This window comes from Lithobates pipiens, unplaced genomic scaffold (genome assembly GCF_037356315.1).
Source record: "Lithobates pipiens isolate NorthernLeopardFrog02 unplaced genomic scaffold, aLitPip1_a1.2 Scaffold_25, whole genome shotgun sequence".
NCBI classification, from domain to species: Eukaryota; Metazoa; Chordata; class Amphibia; order Anura; family Ranidae; genus Lithobates; species Lithobates pipiens.
In genome coordinates, this window is record NW_027507787.1 from 55,542,706 (window position 1) to 55,564,221 (window position 21,516).

General features: G+C 43.6%; 1 protein-coding gene across 2 annotated transcripts in view; it reads left to right on the plus strand.

The window, feature by feature from the left end:
• The window catches only part of PSD (pleckstrin and Sec7 domain containing), a 711,875-nt gene that overhangs the window by 117,152 nt on the left and 573,207 nt on the right, over positions 1–21,516 (plus strand). For both annotated transcript variants that reach the window (XM_077454479.1, XM_077454482.1), the window contains exon 4: positions 4,296–4,406. The gene's annotated coding sequence lies outside the window, so the exon portion shown is untranslated. The remainder of the gene's footprint in view (positions 1–4,295; positions 4,407–21,516) is intronic.

The window sequence follows — 21,516 nt, forward strand, 5'->3', positions numbered from 1 at the left end:
TAGGAACTGCGAGGGCTCTGGTGAGCACTCTTAAGCCCCATACATACGGTCAGATTTTCTGCAGATTTTTTTCCTTCAGATTTACCAAAACCATATAATATGAGGTCAAACCTTAGGCATTTCAACGTGTATGCAATCAAGCAGGCCCTTGCACTATATGGTCTTGGTAAATCTGAAGACAAAAATCAGCAGAAACACTGATAGTGTGTATGATGGGGCTTAAGTCTATTGATTCTTCCTGACTGTCAGTAACTGTCTGCCCATATTGGAAGTACAGGCAGACAATGTTTTGAGAGTCTGCAGGATCTGGGCATTAAAACCGTGATCTGCTGATCACGGGTACAATGCTTTACAAGCTGCAGAGTAAAAAAAAAAAAAAAAATGCACTTTTTTTTTTTTTTTTACCTGAATGTGAATTTATCATTTTATTTGTAAAAAGTGAACTTGGCCTTTAAGATGTATTTAGGGCCAAGCTTTTAAAAAGTTGTATATGTATTGGAGGCTTTAGGTCTTTATGACATTACCAATATTGTTTTTGATTAAAGATATTATTCATGGGTAGTTTGGGATCCATAAAGGGGGGTTATGTTATCGATATAACATTAGTAATTTTAAATGTGGATAGTGTTTTGGGACATTGCAGTGTGTACAGGATTAGAGGGGTGAACGGCCAGCTCAGAGACAGTTCATTAATAGAAAAAGGTGCTTTATTCAGCATAAAGGCAAAACAAATTGAAGAAACGACAGTTGAGTTTGTGCAGCAGACAGGCTTATATGCAAAACTTCACAGCTCTAGCCAGGGCTACAGTTCTACAGTTCAGCTCATCCAGCAGGGCACAGTCCACAAGTGGAGCCTTCCACACAGCACGCTGATGTCTTTCCCACTCCTAGCAAACCGCTCCACTAATAACCAGGTCTGAAGGGAAAGTACCTGCCCCCTACAGTTAACCCTCTCTCAATCCTGCCCCAGGCTGACTGTCTACATATCCCCCCCCCCCCCCCCGTTCCAGGCCAGGGGTCTGGACACCGTGAGCAAAATGGCAATAGACCCGGGAAAGGGCATCTGCATTCTCATGTACTTTGCCCAGTCTATGCACCACCAAAAACTTCAAGTCCTATAGTGCGAGAAACTACCCAGTGATTTTTCATCCTTATTTTGGGTTTCCATTTAAGGGGCGCATGGTCTGACTAGCTTGAAGGGTTGGCCCGAAAGATAGTAGCTGAGTGTCTCCAAAGCCCATTTTATTGCCAGACACTCCCTTTCCACAATGGAATGGTTCCTCTCAGCCAGTGTGAGCTTCCGACTCAACGAGGTGGTCAACCATCTGGGACAGGCCCGCACCCAGACCCATTGATTTGTACCAGAAACTCTTTTTTGAAAACTCTAGGGCTACTAGTACCGGTTCATGGCACAAAGCTTACTCAAAACGGCAGAACACAGCTTCTGCTTCAATACTCCAATGAACAATAGTTGAAGTCCTACCTTCTGTGAGATCTGTCAATGGTGCTGCTAGGCTGACAAAGTTAGGAACAAACCTCCTATAATACCCCACAATACCAAGAAAGGAACAGGCCTGTTTTTTTTTTTTTTTTTGTGAGTGGACTGTGCCAGTTGAGGTTTAATCATCCCTCTCCCTACAACATAACCCAGAGAGTGGGCGTCCTCCAACTCAATCTTGCTTTTTTTCTGGGTTCACTGTGAATCCTGCCTCCAAGACTAACTGAATTTTCTGTAAGTGACTTTCCCAGTTGTGACTAGAGATGATGATGTCGTCAAAGTAGTCTCCTGAGAATTCCTTATGAGGTCCCAGGAGAAAGTCCTCAAAAATTTAAAGCGGTACCAGCGGTCTGCGAAAATGGGTGTTGGGGCGATTCTTTGGGGCAGGACTTACAGTAGTCTTTAATTTCTAATACCCCAGACCAATAAAAATGCTGTAAAACCCGTTACTGAATTTTAGCCATGCCAAGGTGACCCACAAGTACATGACAATGAGCCAAATGTAACACGTTAGACCTAAAAGGTTTGGGTGCCACCAGTTGTTACAACACTTCAACATTGACTTTGGTTACTCTGTATAAGTCATGACTCACAGCAAAATGGGGAAACTGCATATCCACCTCAGGTTGCTGTGGTCCACACGGTGGCCTGTTCCCTGGCGAGTGGAACAAGTAGAGTCTCTCATCTGAGTACTAAGGTAATCCTCCCGGGAGCCCCCAAGATCTGACAAATCCGGCTCAGAGGAGGTACTTTCTGCTTTCAATCTTGCAAACACTTCTAGAGGACCGTGCTCACTTTCTGCAGGTTCAACCATCAGGTACCTTTCACCAGTATTGACATCCTGCAACACAGTATTATTTACAACCTCGGGTAGTGTGTCCTCCACATAAGAGAAATTTACATCACTCTGTTAGATCACAGTTGCTAGCCCAAGGTGGATTGTGTTTAGTCCCTGAGAGGAAAACGCCTCTAGGGCTATATGCAGTATATACAGCAACCAAGGAGGGAAATATCAGACAATCAAGTCTTTCCAGGCTGTATGCAGGTCTCCTCTCTAGACAGCAAAACCAACAGATGTCAGTGAAGGAAACATTTTGGTATAAAGCAGGGCAACACCGGTTAATAATTTATTTTAAATCATCCTGTCAGTGCCTTCTCTGCATTGTGCAGGACTGTCCAGTGCCTTAAAAAAAAAAAAAAGGGAAAATAGTATCCTGAGCATCAATGATCAATCTGAAGATATATGGAAAAGGCAAACCTAAAACAAAATAAAGCATAATATACTGCTGAGGATGGAGTAGTGATAATTGGGGGTGGACCTTTTTAAACCCTCTAAAAAAAAAATAAAAAATAAAATAAAACAGACAATACATTTTGCATATGTTACATTACATTACTGAATAATTCTCTTTATAACCTCTTCCCGCCGGCCGCATGCATACAGTATATGCAACCTCTCGGCGGGTGGGCTTTAAGGACTTGAGGCTACATAAATGCATCCTAAATATTAACATTTCTGTGTTGAGACTGTGCACACTGTGTGCTCCCAGCACAGTTGCCATCAGGGATCAGAAAGCTCCTGATGCATACCTGCAAGCGGGATCTTTCCGATTATGTGATTGCCGCCGCAGCCAATCAATGCAGTCATCTGACCCAAATTCTCACCTCTGACTCCTGACATCTTGAAGCTCTTAAAGAGCTGGGAGGCGGCATTGGGAAGGTGTTAAATTTTGCTGTGTGGAGTTTGTATACTATAAGGTGGCTCCTTTGCCTTATAGGGTCTCAGTGGAGCCACCCTGACGTGCTGTAAGAAACCAGACTACTGCCCGGGGACCCACAGTACAGGCAGCACCTAAAAAATCATTGGACATATAGTACCAAAGATTTCAATTTTGGGTGTACTCAATGCAGATTTATGGGGAGGAATAGATTGGAGGGACACATGAAGAAAAAAAAAGAGATGGCAACTGAAAAAGAATTTAGGACACAAGAAAGAAAATAGCCTTAAAGCAGTATTGAACCCAAAACCAAACATTTATTATATGGATTATATTACTGTGTGTATATTAAGTGTAGCATTTGTAGTACAAACCTTCAGCCTATTTAGGTATGTTTACTCACTATAGAAAATATCTGCAGTATATTACAAGAAAGAAGATTATACTTGCTGGACAGAAAATTGTTTTGTGTTGCTGGATGCACACTAGTACTGGATTTTAACACAGTATAAATAAGATATTAACATAGCAGTCAATCTTGGGTGTTGGCTAATACCTTGTGTGATTGGCTCACTGATTTTCCCAGAAGTCTGCACTAAGATATAAGTCAGATTTTAGGCGTGTCTTAAAAAAAAAGTTTTTTGATGATATACTCCCAAAGGGTTAAAGCAGTATTAGACCCAAATACAAAAATGTAGTATATTGCGGCTTACCAATCTTTAGATGTGGTGGCTTAATTTATTTATTTATTTATTGCCTTTTTTTCTCTCTTTTTACCTGGTGATCTGGCCAGTAACACACTTCCTTTACTAGAGTTTCCCACTGTGGATGAAAGAGCATAAAGGCACCTTTGGACAGCAGCATTGTCAGTCTTAGGGGAGGGGGGTATTGGATGTACTAGCAGATTTAGATACACTAACATCTTAAAGATAACCTCCAGCTCACACTGCAGCTACACAGCAACAGTTTTTTGCCTTTTGGGATAAAGGTTTTATATGGCTTAATAAAATCTAATCATTGTAAGCACCCCTGTCAGTCTTAAATGGTTTGTCTCAACACTCTATCTGCTACATTTTCAGGGGAGATTGTTCTGTTGAAAAACACACTTACTGGGTGGATCACCAGGTGAAAATAAACGAGAGGGAGCCTACAATAAAGAAAACTACTGTGGTCCTCACATCTAATAATCGGTAAGCTGCAATATAATAAAATGCTTGCTTTTGCGTGGGGGATGCTGCATGATGGGCTGCTGAGCGGTGTGTGTGTGCGCCTATAGCCAGGGTTTCCTGGGGGGACGCACACCTGGATGGGGGGCTGCGCTGGGTGGCTGTGTCCCTGGGTGTCTGGAGGTCTGCATATGCTGATCACCATAGCGCTGTTCTGCCACCATTTTCAGCCTTTTCCCTATGTACAGTTGCATGTCGGCCATGTTTGGTGGGCCTCAGTGGAAAGCAAGGTCAGGAGTAGGGATGAGCCGAACACCTCCCGGTTCGGTTCGCACCAGAACTTTCAAACGGACCGCAAATTCGTACGAACTTTAGAACCCCATTGAAGTCTATGGGACTCCAACGTTCGAAATTAAAAGTGATAATTTTAATGGCTAATATGCAAGATACTGTCCTAAAAAGGCTTTGGGGACCTGGCTCCTGCCCCAGGGGACATGGGTCAATGCAAATTTTTTTTTTAAAAACTGCCGTTTTTTCGAAAGCACTGATTTTAATGATGATTAAAGTGAGAAAAAAAAGTGAAATATTCCTTTAAATATCGTGCCTGGGAGGTGTCTATAGTATGCCTGTGAAGTGCCACGTGTTTCCCGTGTTTAGAACAGTCCCTGTACAAAATGACATTTAACGGAAATAACGTCATTTAAAACTGCTGCGGTTTTAATGTTATATCTGGTTCCGGCAATATGGATGAAAATCATTGAGAAAAATGGCATGGGTAGCCCCCCCTGCCCATTACCAGCCCCTTTGGGTCTTGTATGGATATTAAGGGGAACCCTGTACCCATATTAAAAAAAGGAAATACGTGTGGCCCCCAGGCCCTATATACTCAGAACAGCAGTATACAGGCGGTGCAAACAAGACAGGGACTGTGTAGATTTGTTGTGTTAAGTAGAATCTGTTTGTAATTTTCAACTGGTAAATTTTTAAAGTGTAGCTCCAGTCAAAAAATCAATTTTTAAGCTTTTTGGAAAATATAGGGAAGGGTTATCACCCCTGTATAATTTGTTTTGCCGTCCGTCTTTTTTCATCTCACTTGCTGTTGTCTCCTTCCGTTTGCAAGTAGGAGACGTTTGTAAGTTGGATGTTTGAAAGTAGGGGCCTGCCCTATATGCTCTGCAGAAATGGCGGAACAAGGTGTTGGTTTTGCCACAACATTGTAAGCCCTCAAAGTGACTCTTGGTGGGCGCTGGAGCACCCTGCTGTGAACGATTATATCAAGAATTGTAATTACATGCCATTGTTGAACAGTGGTAGAAAAATTGACCTTTGGTGGTTGTGGTGCTGGTGCCACAACACTATAAGTCCTCAGTTACTCTGGGTGGTCACAGGAACGGGCCCTCCTGTGAAATAATATATCAAGAATTGTAATTACATGTCCCTGTTAAACAGGGTCTGAAAAATTGGGCTGCTGGCACTGGTGCCACGACACTGCAACCTCTCCCATATACTCTAGTTGTAGTGCAGGAATGAGCCCTGCTGCAAAGCATTGCATCAAAAATTGTAATTAAATGCCCCTGTTAAACAGGGGCTGAAAAATTGGGCTGCTGGCACTGGTGCTGGTGCCACAACACTGCAACCTCTCCAATATACTCTAGTTGTAGTGCAGGAATGAGCCCTGCTGCAAAGCATTGCATCAAAAATTGTAATTAAACGCCCCTGTTAAACAGGGGCAGAAAAATTGGGCCTTAGGCACTGGTGCTGGTGCCACGACACTGCAACCTCTCCCATATACTCTAGTTGTATTGCAGGAATGAACCCTGCTGCAAAGTATTGCATCAAAAATTGTAATTAAACGCCCCTATTAAACAGGGGCAGAAAAATTGGGCCTTAGGCACTGGTGCCACGACACTGCAACCTCTCCCATATACTCTAGTTGTAGTGCAGGAATGAGCCCTGCTGCAAAGCATTGCATCAAAAATTGTAATTAAACGCCCCTGTTAAACAGGGGCAGAAAAATTGGGCTGGTGGCATCACCCAGAACCAAAAATGTTCTTACAACATATCAGCGGAGGAGGAAGAGGATAGACAATCAACATAACAGGACAGTCACTCAGCATCAGCATAGGCAGTCTTGAAGGGATGTGATATTTCAAAAAAAATTATTCGGTTACATCAGCTTCAGGTGCTTGGTAGCTGTGGGTGATCCAAGACTGATTCATCTTGATGAAGGTCAGTCGATCAACTGAGTCGGTGGACAGGCGCACCCTGTGATCGGTAACAAAGCCACCAGCAGCACTGAAGGTGCGTTCCGAAAGAACGCTGGATGCAGGACAGGCCAGTAGCTCAATTGCATACTGTGCAAGCTCTGGCCAGTGATCCATCCTCAAGACCCAGTAAGCCAGAGGATTTTCGGTGGGAAAGGTGTCCAAGTCTGACCTTTCCCCTGACCAAAAATTGTCTGAACGCATTGGTCAGACGGCCACCTTCTGACCGATGCCTCAGCAACACGTTGTCCAGGACCAGGAGTTTGTAATATCTCAGTCTCTGGGAACGCGTTGCACAGACCTTTCTGCAAGGCCTCCCGGAGATGTCTCATCCTCTGCTCCCTCTGTGACGGCAAGATAAGGTCGGCAACCTTACCCTTGTACCGTGGATCAAGGAGAGTGGCCAGCCAGTAATGGTCCCTCTCCTTGATCCGAAGAATACAAGGATCCTTCCGCAGGCTTTGCAGGATCAGGGAGGCCATGCAATGTAGGTTAGCTAAGGCATTCGGTCCGGAGTCCTCTGGGTCACTAAAGACAACATGATCCGCAGCTACCTCCTCCCAGCCACGTACAAGTCCACGGGTTTCGTGGGACTGTAAATCATCCCTACAAGACTGCTGCTGATGCTGAGTGGCAGCCTCCACCTCCATGCTGACACAATTATCCTCCTCCTCATCCTCTTCCTGTGTGATGGGTGGCACAGCAGGAACACTGTCTGGATAAAGGGGGCCTTGAGAGGCAAGGAAGTCCTCCTCTTCCTGCCTCTGTTCTGCCTCAAGTGCCCTATCCATTATTCCATGCAGCGTATGCTCCAAGAGGTGGACAAGAGGTACAGTGTCACTGATGCATGCACGGTCACTGCTCACCATCCTTGTGGCCTCCTCAAACGGTGACAGGACAGTGCATGCATCCCTGATCATGCCCCACTGGCGTGGTGAGAAAAAACCGAGCTCCCCTGACCCTGTCCTGGTTCCGTAGTCACACAGGTACTCATTGATGGCCCTCTGCTGCGTGTGCAGCCGCTGCAGCATGGCCAACGCTGAGTTCCATCTGGTGGGCATGTCACATATAAGGCAGTTCTTGGGCAGGTTCAACTCCTTTTGGAGCTCAGCCAGCCGAGCACAGGCATTAAATGATCGGCGGAAATGCACACAGACTTTCCTGGCCTGCTTCAGGACGTCCTGTAAGCCCGGGTACCTGCCCAAGAACCGCTGCACCACCAGGTTAAGGACGTGAGCCACACAGGGCACATGGGTCAGTTGTCCCTGTCGGAGGGCGGAGAGGAGGTTGGTGCCATTGTCGCAAACCACCTCTCGGCCTGCCCCTGCAGAGCTGACAAAACATCCGCCCCAGTGTGGCTCCTGTCCCCCAAACAAACGAGCGCAAGCACGGCATGGCATCGTTTTGCCTGCATACTTGCGTAGCCCCTGGAACGCCTATGGAGCACCTCTGGTTCTGAGGACAGATCACTGGAAGGGGTCATGGAGGAAGAAGAGAAGGGAGGGGGTGGAGGAGAGAGGTGTGTCACAACCAATAGTAGCATTTTGGAGGCGTGGTGGCGGAACAACCTCCAACACTACTGCACCTTGTCCTACATCCTTCCCAGCTGCCAGAAGAGTGACCCAATAGTCTGTGAAAGACAGGTAACATCCCTGTCCATGCCTACTGGAGTCAGCGGTAATATGCACCTTACCGCTGACCACCCTTTCCAGTGAGGCAAGGACATTGCCTTCCACATGTCGGTAGAGAGCCGGAATCGCCTTCCGTGAGAAAAAGTGGCGTTTGGAGACCTGCTAATGAAGAACCGCACATTGTACAAACTCACAGAAGGGGGCGGAGTCTACCAACTGAAAAGGCAGCAGTTGAAGTGCTAGCAATTTAGCCAAGCTAGCATTCAACCGCTGGGCATATGGATGGCTGGGAGTGAACTTCTTTCGACGGCCCAGCAGCTGGGGCAGGGACATTTGCCTGCTATAATCGGACGTGGGTGTACTGCTAGCAGAGTGCCCGGAAGCACACCTAATTCTACACCTTCATTCCTCTCAGAGCAGGTTTCAGAGAGGACTGAAGGTCTAGTGGGGTTGGAGATCCCAGCTGATGAGGAGCAAGGAGAGGTCTGCTTTGTTCTTTGGTGTGGGTCTTTGAGGTACGCTTGCCAACGAGCTGCATGGCAGGTCATATGTCTGGTCAAGCATGTGGTGCCCAAGCGGCTGATGTTTTGGCCACGCAAGATACGCTTGAGACATATGTTGCAAATAGCAGCGGTGCGATCTGATGCACTCGTCTCAAAAAAGGCCCACACCATAGAACTTTTAGAATAACGTGCAGAGGCAGCGCCCTGCACAGGCGGAGCTCTGCGGTGTGATTCAGTTGGTGTGCTGCCCCTAAGCTGGCCCCCGGAGGGCATCCTGCCTCGTTGGACATGTGCCTCCTCCTCTCTCCTACCAGGCACCCACGTGGAGTCAGTGCCCTCATCATCCCCTCCCTCATCATCACTGGAGCAAACCTGGCAGTATGCTGCAGCTTGTGGAACATGACTGCCAGATTTCATCCCCTCTCTCTGCACTCACGCTACTGCCTTCCTCTAGCTGAGTATCATCATCAGAGCCTACAAAACACTGGGCATCCTCCTGGAACATGTACCCAACACTATGCTCAAAGAGTTCAGGAGACTCCTCAGGAGGACGTGGTGGGTCTAGGGAAGAAGTCACTGATGATGACATTGAGAGGAGGGAAGACGATGCGTTGGCAGCTGCTTTGCTAGAGAGGATGAGGAGGAGGAAGAGGGCTTGGTCATCCACTCTACCAAGTCTTCGGCATGTTGCAGCTCAACATGTCCAGCTACCGAAAAGAAGGACAAGCGTGTCCCATGGCCACGTGCTGATGATGACGATGCACCGTGTCCACAACCAGCACTGTTGTCTCTATACACAGAGCCTGCTTGCCTCCTTTTATCAGCTCGCACTTGTCTGCCTCTCCTTGCTGGCCTTCCAGACATGGTAATGGCCTGAAGGGAGATGGGAAAACCAGCAGTTGGGTAGTGTATATTGTGCTGGAGGCACACACAACACCCACTAACTCCTGCAGATGGCAGATGGCTCAATTAGAGAAGAGCTATGTAGGTGGATATAACGGTGTATACTGTGGTGAGGGCACGCAGACAGCACGCACAATCTCCTACAACTGACTGCAAGCTCTATTTAAAAAGAGCAAGATAGCTAGCTATATAGGTGTATATAGCGGTGTATACTGCGTTCAGGGCACACAGACAGCACGCACAATCTCCTACAACTGACTGCAAGCTCTATTTAAAAAGAGCAAGATAGCTAGCTATATAGGTGGATATAGCGGTGTATACTGCGGTCAGGGCACGCAGACGACAACCACTACAGAAGAGCAAGAAAGCAAAATCCGCCGATAACGAACGGTGTATACTGTGTTAAAGGTACACAGAACACCCACTAACTCCTACAGACGCCAACACACTACACAAGGCCGCCGCGCTGGCGGACTTGTATAGTGTGGTGGCGTGTACTACACAGCCTGAGCTATGATTGGCCTCAGGCATCCTGCCTGTGGCCAATCATAGCTCTCCTCGCTGCCGGCGCTGTGATTGGCCAAGCATGCGGGGTCACAGTGCATGCTTGGCCAATCATGAACCAACAATGCACTGCGATGGCGCAGTGCATTGCGGGCCATGAGCGCCACACGAATTTGGCGTGAATGGCCCATAACGTTCAGAATTCGCCGAACGGGCGAACAGCCGATGTTCGAGTCGAACATATGTTCGACTCGAACACGAAGCTCATCCCTAGTCAGGAGCCATTTTGCTTTAATTCAGCGGCCATTTTCCCGGTGATTATGTCCCTTATTCTGGGCGGCCCGTGGCCATTTTGTTGTAGCCCAGCGCGGTTTTTATGCTTGGTGCTGGTCCCTGCTGCTCAGAACAGTGCGGTTTATCACTCAGGATACCTGGGAGCTGACACAGGACGCAGGCACCTGTAGCTGAATGGTGCAGAACTCGGTCGGGGTGGTGAGTCCTGCGGTGGAGGGCCCTCAGTTTGCAGCAGCTAGGAGAGTGGGACTGTGCACCTGTCCTAAGTCCCCAAGGGTGGCAGACAGGGTGGGTGAGCATGGCTTCAGAAACTGATGTTTCTTCCCCCGAACTCCCTGCAATTGTAGGCTGAGGGGATGTTACTGGAGGGACTGGCCCCTGGGCAGAACTGTAAAGTTCTATTTTTTCACATATATAACATCTTCTGCCTAGTCCTCTCCTGAAGGTTGCGTAACAACCCTATGGTTAAGATTAATGGAGCCATGTCAATCAGTGAACTTCAGAGAAAAAGATTTTACGATGAGTAGAAAAATCCTATTTTTCCACCATAATTTGCAAATAAATTCTTTCAAAAATCAGATAATGTGATTGTCTGTATTTGTTTCCACATTTTGTCTCTCATAGTTGAGGTATACCTATGATGACAATTACAGGACTCTCTCATCTTTTTAAGTGGGAGAACTTGCACAATTGGTGGCTGACTAAATACTTTTTTGCTCCACTGTCTATAGCGCAAAAAAAAAAAATGCAAAGGTGGTCAAATAGCATACATTTTGTTTGAGTACAGTGTTGCATGACCGCGCAATTGTCAGTTAAACGAACGCAGTGTCGTATCACAAAAATGGCCTGGTCATGGGGGGGGGGGGGGTAAATCTTCTGGAGATTATGTGGTTAAACCTTTAAATTGGAAATTGTCTGTGCCAAATATTTCTTTCATTTACCATCATAGCTCCCTGCTGGGCACTTAACATCAGACTGGCTTAATTAATTTGCTAAGTAGTTGCAGCCAGAGCAGATAAACTATGCTGTGCATTAGTGTGTCTATTTTATAACATGGGGTATATGTGTGTTGTCCTTTAAAGAATTGTAAAATATTAGAAATCAGTGTTAACAGTTGTGTAATTAAATAAATGAAAGCTTATCTGTGACTCATTGCCAAAATGACTGCCAATATATGCTTCCTGTGCCATTTCTTGGAAATGTAAAAATGGGTTTAGGTATCTTAATTCTTCTTGTTTTTTTCTTACTTTTTCTGTTCAAGATGAATTAAATTAATTAGCCCAGATGCACAGGGGATATTTAGAGAAATTTAAAACAATTTTTGGCCATTATCAAAAACAGTGGCTCTTAATGGCTTCAATTTGGTTAACTAAAAGTAATGCTGTTGACTGACTGATATGGGAACCATATTAAACTGTGTTAGATATAGAAGACTGGCTCATTAGATTTATTCTTATCACCTGACCAACCATTTATGGTTATTCCAACCTTGTTACTACATTTGTATAATGATTATATTTTTGCTCATGTCATAGCGTTGTATGATATCCATTACTTAGGCTCTATGAACTCATTCTGTATACTATTACCTCTATTTAGATATTGTTCTTTTTTATTTTTTTTATTTTTTAACCTTGAAAGACTAATTTTCAGTGTATCTATTTCAATGTGCTGTATTTACTTGTACCACCAAGTTATAGACCTCATGTACACTGCTTCTGGTAAACGGACATTTAGTAACAGTTGGGTATTTTTTTCAACTGCTCCTGAACTCTCCTCTGTTATCCTATCAGTTCATGTACGCAGGTTAGTTTATAGTTGTTTCTAGGCAGTTAAGTTTAGAGGCTTTTTCGTAACCCAAAAAAATGCATTCAGAAGCTGTGTTTAGAGGCATGTCAAACACCAAACGTGGCTAAAAGCAGCTACCTGCGTTTAGGCATGTTTTCGCCTAATAGCGTTTTTAAAGGGAAACATTTTATTTATTACTTTTGAGCCTAATAAATGCTAAAAACACAGCAACAACTCAATTATCACTGTATGCAAGCTTGATATACCATGTCATATTTCCCTCATCAGCCAATTATGCTGAAGTTAAGAGTCACCAACAGACATTCCTCTGGTGGCGCGATTTTCCTCATGTTGGTGTCCATGAGGACTAGACGGGGTCTAACCTTTTCCAAGAGAATGTCAAAGGTGGCAATTAACATGCGTGTAAAATTAAAAAATTTCTCTGGGTAATTATGCAGCTGAACATGCATATTAGAAAAGTATCCTGTGGACATGCGTTGAGCCATCAATGGATGTGTCCAGTAGCGACGTACTCTGGTCCTCACATAATTTTATACATCTTTGGAGCCTCAGCGAAAGCAACATCAGGAGCATTTCCTCGCACATGCTCATCATGGGATCCATATTAAGAAACAACCAAAAAATAACAGCTAGCTACAAGCACACTGCTTTCTCAGCTGCTACTCACATTGTTCTCTCACAGAATGGCTGGAATAGTTAATAAATACTTGTTTATAGCGCGTTCTAATCATTTGGGAGGGTCTCCTGAAGTTATCTTTATAAAGTAAACTCTCCTGAACGTAAACGCGGCTTGTAAACCCTGCTAAACGCATGTTTTTAAATGTGGATTACTAGCTTTGATGTTCCAGCGTTCAGGAGAGGTTGAGAAACGTCCCGTGTACATAAACATTTGTAAACAAACAAAAAAGAAATAGAGAAGACTGATATGGGAACCATATTAAACTGTATTAGATATAAAATAATCTGTTCCACTAGCAGCATGCATGTTGTGTCTACCCCATTCGTTGCCCACTTTCATGCTAGCCAGCAGTTTGGAGAATGGATGATCTCATTCCCAAAATATTCTTGCCTTTGTTATTGAACTGAGTTTGAACCGAGCAGTACATTGTAAAGCACAAATCAATAAGGTAAATTATATTTTCTTTTTTATTTAGATTTCACTTGTTAGGTTTTAGTTTTCTTAATGCATGATTGTCATCTCTTCGTGTTCTCTGTTAGTGTTATTTTTTACATGTTACTAACTGTTTTTGACAAGTTAAAGCATTTTAATTTCATAATATATATTTATTTCTAACTTTGCTTTTTGGTTGGAATACTGATTTTTTTTTTTTATATATATATTTATTTCTTTATAACTGTTTCAGATTTCCAACTTTGGTAACCAGTTACTCTAAAAGCTAGTTTATTCTAATACCATGATATTTTCTCCTTCCCTTCAGTCAGTGTGTTTATACCTCTCCCTAACCAGATCTTTTTTGAAAGTAGTAATTTGACAAAGATTGCCAGCTGCTCCTTTTGAAAAATGTTGCTTGGCCCCCATACTAATCTTCTTCCTTCAGTACTTTAAACCACTGGTTTTCAACCTCCGTCCTCAAGTACCCCCAAAGGACCATATTTTGGGAAATTCCTTAGATTAAATCGCTCTTATCTAGATACCATGTCATTGGTATTGATTTAAAGCAGCCGTGCAAAGTAAAGGAAAACATGGCTCGTTGGGGGTACTTGAAGACTAAGGTTGAGAACCACTGCTTTAAATCACTGAATTTTCTGATCTACATACTTGTTCGATATCATATACCATTTGTGTCAGTGAACCCGGGTACTTTGGGCATGTACCCTAGTTCTATCAAGGCTTAACAGAGTCCATGACTGTTATTGACATTCTTTGGTGTATGCAGGCAGTGCTGAGCAGAGGGTTATCCAGCCCAAAGCTTGCTGCATAATTCCGGCAAGGTTTAACTCGCCACCAAATGGGGCACACGCATACAACGGCAATGTTTATGGGGGCATTTTGCATAGTCCTGGTAATTTTGTTAATTGCATTGAGTCATTGGCCAGTGTCCAACTTGTTTTAGTGAAACTGACTCAGTTGCATACATGCCTGCCTACCTGATCCAGAGATGTTCACTGTGTAGCCTTGCCTGGTGCTGCAAAACCTTTGCAAAGGGAAACCTCTGCCCAGCTTCTCTTCATACTGTGATGATTTTAAAGCGGTAGGTGTGGCACTGTTCTTAGGAGTGAAATAAACCAGGAATCTTAGTGCTCCAATAACACACTCAAACAGTGACTTATACCCAAGTTTTATGAACCTGGTAAATTAGATGGATAAACCTTCCTTTGTAAAAATATATTTATAAAGTGACTGGTGCTTTAAATCCTGCTAGTAGTGTAGCAATCAATAATATATGCACTTTTCTAAATTCATATATCATGCAGTGACAATTAAATGTGCAACAATCTTATATAAAGTGACTGGTGCTCTAGTGAAAAAATATAATAATATACATAGACCTTTTTAAATTCATAAAAGCAGTCTTTTTGAAAACAGTGAGAGGTGCTCTTAAATCGTGTTTTCTTTTATCTGTGAACTTGTGCTGGTGCTGCTATTGGTGCTCCCCTAAAGGTTTTGCACTCACCAGAAATATTCACCCCTTGAAGGGGTATTCCACACTATGTAGCAGGTCCCAGGTGGGCCTTTAGATATGGCCTATTGAAATGTACACGGTTATAAACATACTTGCATCTTCTCTGTGAACTAAAAGCATTTAAAACAGGAAGTGCAGGATGTTTTACGTTCCACAGCTTCAAACTGCAAGTGACATAAAGACACTATAAGCCCCCCCCCATATGCATTTCATCATCAAGACGTCATCTGGAGTGGCCCAGAGCTGATTTGCCACTTTCATGTAGGCTGTGCCTGCTTGCGCTACAGTGGGATGAAAAATATGTTGCAGAGGGGTGGCTATCTGCTGGTTCACAAGCCTGTAGCTGGTTAATCAGTAATGAGCCAGACCTAGACCACAGTCTCCAGGTAAGACCATTTTACTGTGTCAAAAGTAGGTTTCCACCTGTCCAGGATTCACAAAGACAGTCCTAGTTTTGAATCATGTGTCCAGTTTTCAGTCCGCCTCAAAACCTGACACATTATTCACACTGGACCGTGGCTCATAGATGGAGAGGAGAATACACGTTCTCCTCCCTCCAGCCTGCATGAGGCAATAGAGAACCAGCACAGAGTGAGAACACAATCTCAGCGGCACTGCAGAGGAATGAAGACAGACTGGAGAAAGAAACGAGGAGCTTCTTTGCAGTTAGTGATCTGTGAGTACAAGGGGAAAGGGGCAACGCTGATATGTGGAGGCACACCTGACGGGGGTCATCTGATATTAGGGGTGGCACCTCATGTAAGGGGGACCTGATGTAAGAGGGGGCTCTGGTGGGCACATTTAATGTAAGGGGGGCTCTGGTGGGGACACTTGATGTAAGGGTGAATCTGATGGGGACACCTGATGTAAGAGGGGGCTCTGGTGGGAACACTCATGTAAGGGGGGCTTCGGTGGGGACACCTGATGTAAAGAAGCAATCTGCTGGTGCCCCTGATATAAGGGGAAATTTGGTGGGGACACCTGATGTGAGGGGAGGCTCTAGTGGGGGACACCCGATGTAAGGGGGGCCTTTGGTGGGGGCACCAGATGTAACGGGGGCTTCTGGTGGTGACACGGGTGGTGATCTGCTGTAAGGAGGGACACCAGATGTAAGGGAGGACTCTGAAGGGGACACCAAATGTAAGGAGGCACACTGATGGAGACACCATATGTGAAGGGGCACTCTGATGGAGACACCAGATGTGAGGGGTCACTCTGATGGGGACACCAAGTGTAAAGAAGGCACTCTGATGGAGACACCAGATGTACTGGGAGCATTCTGATGGGGACACCAGAAGTAAGGGGGACTCTGATAGAGGTGCACCTTATGTAAGGTGGTTCGATTTTCTTTTACTTGAAATATGGATGTGATTGGCCTACTTTCATGTTTATATTAGAGAGTAATTTGGACCTCAGCTTGAAGAAAATGTTAGCAACCGGATCTCTTCAAATATTAGTTTATTACCCCTGCTCTTGGTGGACGCTGCAGGAATGTGCGCAAAATTGTTTGTATTCCTGCAATGCAAATAAACACTCAGCCCCCTGTGCAGGAGTGCAGTGGTGCTTTTAAAGTGGACCTTGAGTAATTTTTTTTTCAACTTTCCAGCTATTAAATCTTCTGTCCTTGTTGTTTTAACTTTGGATAGTAAAACATTTAGTTCTAAAAATACCTTATACAGCCCACTTTCTGTTTCTTACCTGATCATTAGGCTAGTTTGCCAGGAAGGAATGGGGGATGAGTCATACAAGAGCCAATGAGAGCTGCAGAGCTGGTGGTGTGTGTCTGTGTAAATCCAGGAAGTGAACAGGCAGCAGCTTCGGCTGCCCACAGTTAAAATGGATGCTGCCAGACTTGGTGAAGGGAGATTTCTGCAGCATATTTGGCAAGTACAGAATCACTGTATATATAAATAATATGTAAAGTGGTTGGAGGGAAGCTTCAGAATGGCAAATATGTTTTTCTTACAAATTATGTAAGCAGACTGCAGTTCCTCCTTAAGTCTTAATTGCACAACCACACCCCTTGCTTTAGCACTCATTCACCTGCGAGGAAACGTGTGGTAACAAAATACCATGCATTAACGTGTACAGGTTTTAAATCTATTTGTACTACATTTTGCTTTTCATTTGTTTTGTATACTGCATGAAAAAAATTAAGTGCACTGCTAATATGTTTGGGTTTGGCTTGAAGAAAATTTGACAACCCTAGTCAAAAGCCATTTCTATATCTAAAGAGGCTATTATTCTCCTCCTTGAGTTAGTGTGGAAAGTATGTATATTTGTAAATAAACTTCTTAAAGTGTCACTGAGGCACCTTTCACACAGGCTGTCTGATCAGGTCTGCCTGTCAGGTTTTTCAGGCAGACCTGATTGGACCATCCATTCATCCCTTTGGAGCAGAGAATGTCAGCAGTGACATCAATAGAAAAAAATAAAGAAATACCGCGCTAAAGAACATATATAAATATTGTGTAGAAAGATCAACCGCTAGAACCGTGAGATGCACAGAGAAACAGATACCGTATTTAGCGGTGTATAACACGCACATTCATTTTAAGAGGGAAGTTTCAGGAAAAAACTTAAATTTTCAATAAGGAACTTTGAAGCAAAATAAGATCAGTGCCCATCTTCAGCCTCATCATTGCCATCAATGCAGCCTGATCAATGTCCATCTGCAGCCTCACAAGTGCCATCAATGCAGCTTCATCAGTCCACATCAATGCAGCCTCACCATTACCATCAGTGCAGCCATTTAGTGAGAATCTCCTATGATAGACAGAACACTGGTCCAGTGGTGGCCCAGGAGATGGGACCTCCTATTACAGAGGCCACCAAGTAAACAGGAGATTCTCACTGTATGTAAGTATTGCCATATAGCAGGCACACGCCATTTGCACCCGATTCGCATGGTGAAAAGGTGAGTGTTATACGCCAATAAATACAGTAAATAATACAAAAGTGTCAGCGCTAACCAAATGTGACCAAATGAGTGTAAATATAAATTAATTTGTTTTCAATGATTGTGTAAAAATTACATAAGTAGTGAAAAACATTCCATAAATAGAACATAGGATGAGTGCTAAAAAATAACACCTCTTAACAGTACACCTCCACCACATAGATTATGCGCTTACCAGAAGGCAAGCTTTAGGAGCCTGTGGCTAAATACCCAGCCAGGGCCTTTGTCCAAAGGAAAGATGGCAATCCACCGCTAGTTATGGGAAGGAGCTTTGTAATGAGCACCAGTTAGCCAGGAGTACTCGAGCATCAGCCACCAAGGATCAAAATTCAGGTATTAACCCAGAAGATATAAAGAGAGACTCCATAGTTTGTACTGTACCATAAACAATTTAATAGAATTAAAAGGATTGCACTTACAGAAAATAAGAAGGTAAAAACGGTCATAACAAACAGCCCTCCAGCAAGCGAACACACGTCCACTGAGAAGCGCAATGACGTCAGCACATCAACCTCCCTACGCACGGTTCATCACAAACTGACGTCTCGGGGATCAGGCGATGCACTGAATCATCGCGCTAAATAGTGTGACGAGAGAACCACACCTCTATGTGAGTCTTGGGAGGCGGGAAACAGAACGTCTCATACCATGGATAAAATAGAATAAAGAAAACAAACCGCAGTATGACGCGCGGCACAAGAGGGTCAGAGGGCAAAACATTATTAAAGGGGCAATAGTTGGGCGGCTCCAAAAATAGGAATTAATGTAATTTATATATAGAATTAAAAAGATTCTGCATAATAAAAGACAATAAACTAAAGGCGCCCATTACCGACTTTATAGATAAAAAAAAAAATATATATATATATATATATATATATATATATATACACAACATATATACAAGGGCAACCTAAAAATAATTAGAATATTGTATGTGAATGAACTCATCAATTTACCTACAATCAAAATAAAATCCATACAGAACTTATATTTCCATATAGACAGTAAATGCTAAAGATCCAATAAAGAGATAAAAAAGGGGGGTAAGGCTCCCCAAGACTCACAGAAAGTTCACAAAACGAACTGAATAACCATAAACAATAGACTCAAAAGGATTTAGGCCAAAATATAGGCATATACCCATGATCTGCCTCACCAGGAAATATCAATAAATGCATTTACATCAATGTCTACATCGAGTCCCAACGGAACATAGCACTTAATCTTATGTATCCATGCCATTTCCAGTCTAGAGATATCACACACCAGAGAGCAACCTCTCCACTGGGGATGGAATTTATCATCCCCAGGAATATAGTTTTGGCAGGAATTTTGTCATGAAACAATGAATAGTGTTTAGAAACTGAATGGTTCTGGAAACTGCAATATGGACGCAACTGCATTAGGACGCTATATATATATATATATATATATATCAGGAACATCTATATATTAAAACCCGAGAGGGAAACACATAGGTATTAGGACATAGTGCGTCCATATTGCAGTTTCCAGAAGCATTCCGTTTCTAAACATTATTCATTGGTCATAACTTTTTTTTAAAACAAATTAATTTATTTTTACACTCATTTGGTCATGTTTGGTTAGCCCTGCTACTTTTGTATTATTAGTCAGTGGTGGCATGTCTGCTGACATCCTCCACTATCGAATCCGATCCTGTCAGAGATCAGTAGAGCGATCCCTCGCTGTGTAAGCGGAGTCCGTCAAATGCATCTGCCCCGTGGGAAAAGGGCCTAAACCCATATCATAAAAAATTATCAATATATGCTGTATTACATGCTGGTCACACTTATTAAGATTAATTTTCTGTATTCTGCAAATATCCTGGTTGATCCCGCTGTTCTCTATCTCCACGTTCTGTCCATGTCCCCAATTCAACCAGGGACTTTGAAGCTGTAGTTGCAACTCTACAACTACTCAGTTTGAGCTGCCCATGTGACTATATAGTCACACATGTGAGCGTCACACGTGAGCATCACACAGTGGTAAATTACAGCCCACTCCCTCTCTTCTCCTCCATGCTCACTAACCAGGTAAACACAATAGGGCTGGAATATTACATGTAGATTAATAGTTGCTTCATCTCCCTTTTATTCTGAGATGTTATTTCCACAAAATAATAAAGATTTGTTTTCAAATGATATATTTGTATGTCAATTTAAAACCATTTATTGATATTTATTTTTACTCTATTATTTTGAACATGCAACCAGCAGCAGAGGACTAAAAGCTCCTCCTGCTTATGTTTCCCTGCAGACAGGCTGGGAAAGAGCTGGGTCATGTGACAGCTGTATATCAATTAGGAAAAAACGGTACAATATATATATATATATATATATATATTTTTTTTTTTTTTTTTTAACTAAAATAATTACAGTGCCATCATCCAAATACAGAAATAGAAGAGACAATGTAAATTAAGCAGTATGTGTTTAGTTTATCACTTTTAAGATAAACCCAGCTTGGTCTTGATCAATGATCGAGGGGATGTCGTTATTAAGACAGGATTATGATATTTTTTTAAGACTTCTGATTTGACAATTGAGAAGGGTGATGGGATTTTAAACTGAACAGAGCTGGGTCTTTTGAGGGGTTATAAATAAAAGCCACATAAGCTCTCAGTCATAATGGTAGGTGGGAATTGATTCTGCAGACAATAACTAAGGAGGACTGTAAGTTTGACTAATACAGTGGCATACTTTTTGTAGAATTTGATAGTGATGTAATCGAATGGCAAATGACTTCCCAGTAGGGATGAGCTTCGTGTTCGAGTCGAACATACGTTCGACTCGAACATCGGCTGTTCGTTCGGCGAAGTCCGAACATTTTGGTCCGTTCGCGCCAAATTCGTGTGGCGCTCACGGCCCACAATGCACTGCGATGGCGCAGTGCATTGCTGGCTCATGATTGGCCAAGCATGCACTGTGACCCCGCATGCTTGGCCAATCGCAGCGCCAGCAGCGAGGAGAGCCATGATTGGCCACAGGCAGGATGCCTGTGGCCAATCATAGCTCAGGCTGTGTAGTGCACGCCCCACACTATATAAGGCCGCCAGCGCGGCGGCCTTGTGTAATGTGTTGGCGTCTGAAGCAGTGGGTGTTCTGTGTACCTTCAACAGTTATTGGAAGTTGTGTGTGCCTCCAGCACAGCACAGTATACATCTGTATATACCCCTTTATCTCTGGTGTTCTATAATAAAGGCATCTGCAGGAGTTAGTGGGTGTTCTGTGTACCTTCAACACAGTACACACCGATCGTTTTCGGCCGATTTTCGATCTTGCTGTTGTGTAGTGGTTGTTGTCTGCGTGCCCTGACCGTAGTATACACCGCTATATTCACCTCACCTATATAGCTAGTGATCTATCTTTTATAATAGAGCTTGCAGTCAGTAGTGTTAGGAGCTAGTGCGTGCTGTCTGCGTGCTCTGTACCAAGTACATACCGCTATATCCACCTACATAGCTCTTCTCTATTTGAGACCACTTGGCATCTGCAGGAGTTATTGGAAGTTGTGTGTGCCTCCAGCACAGCACAGTATACATCTGTATATACCCCTTTATCTCTGGTGTTCTATAATAAAGGCATCTGCAGGGGTTAGT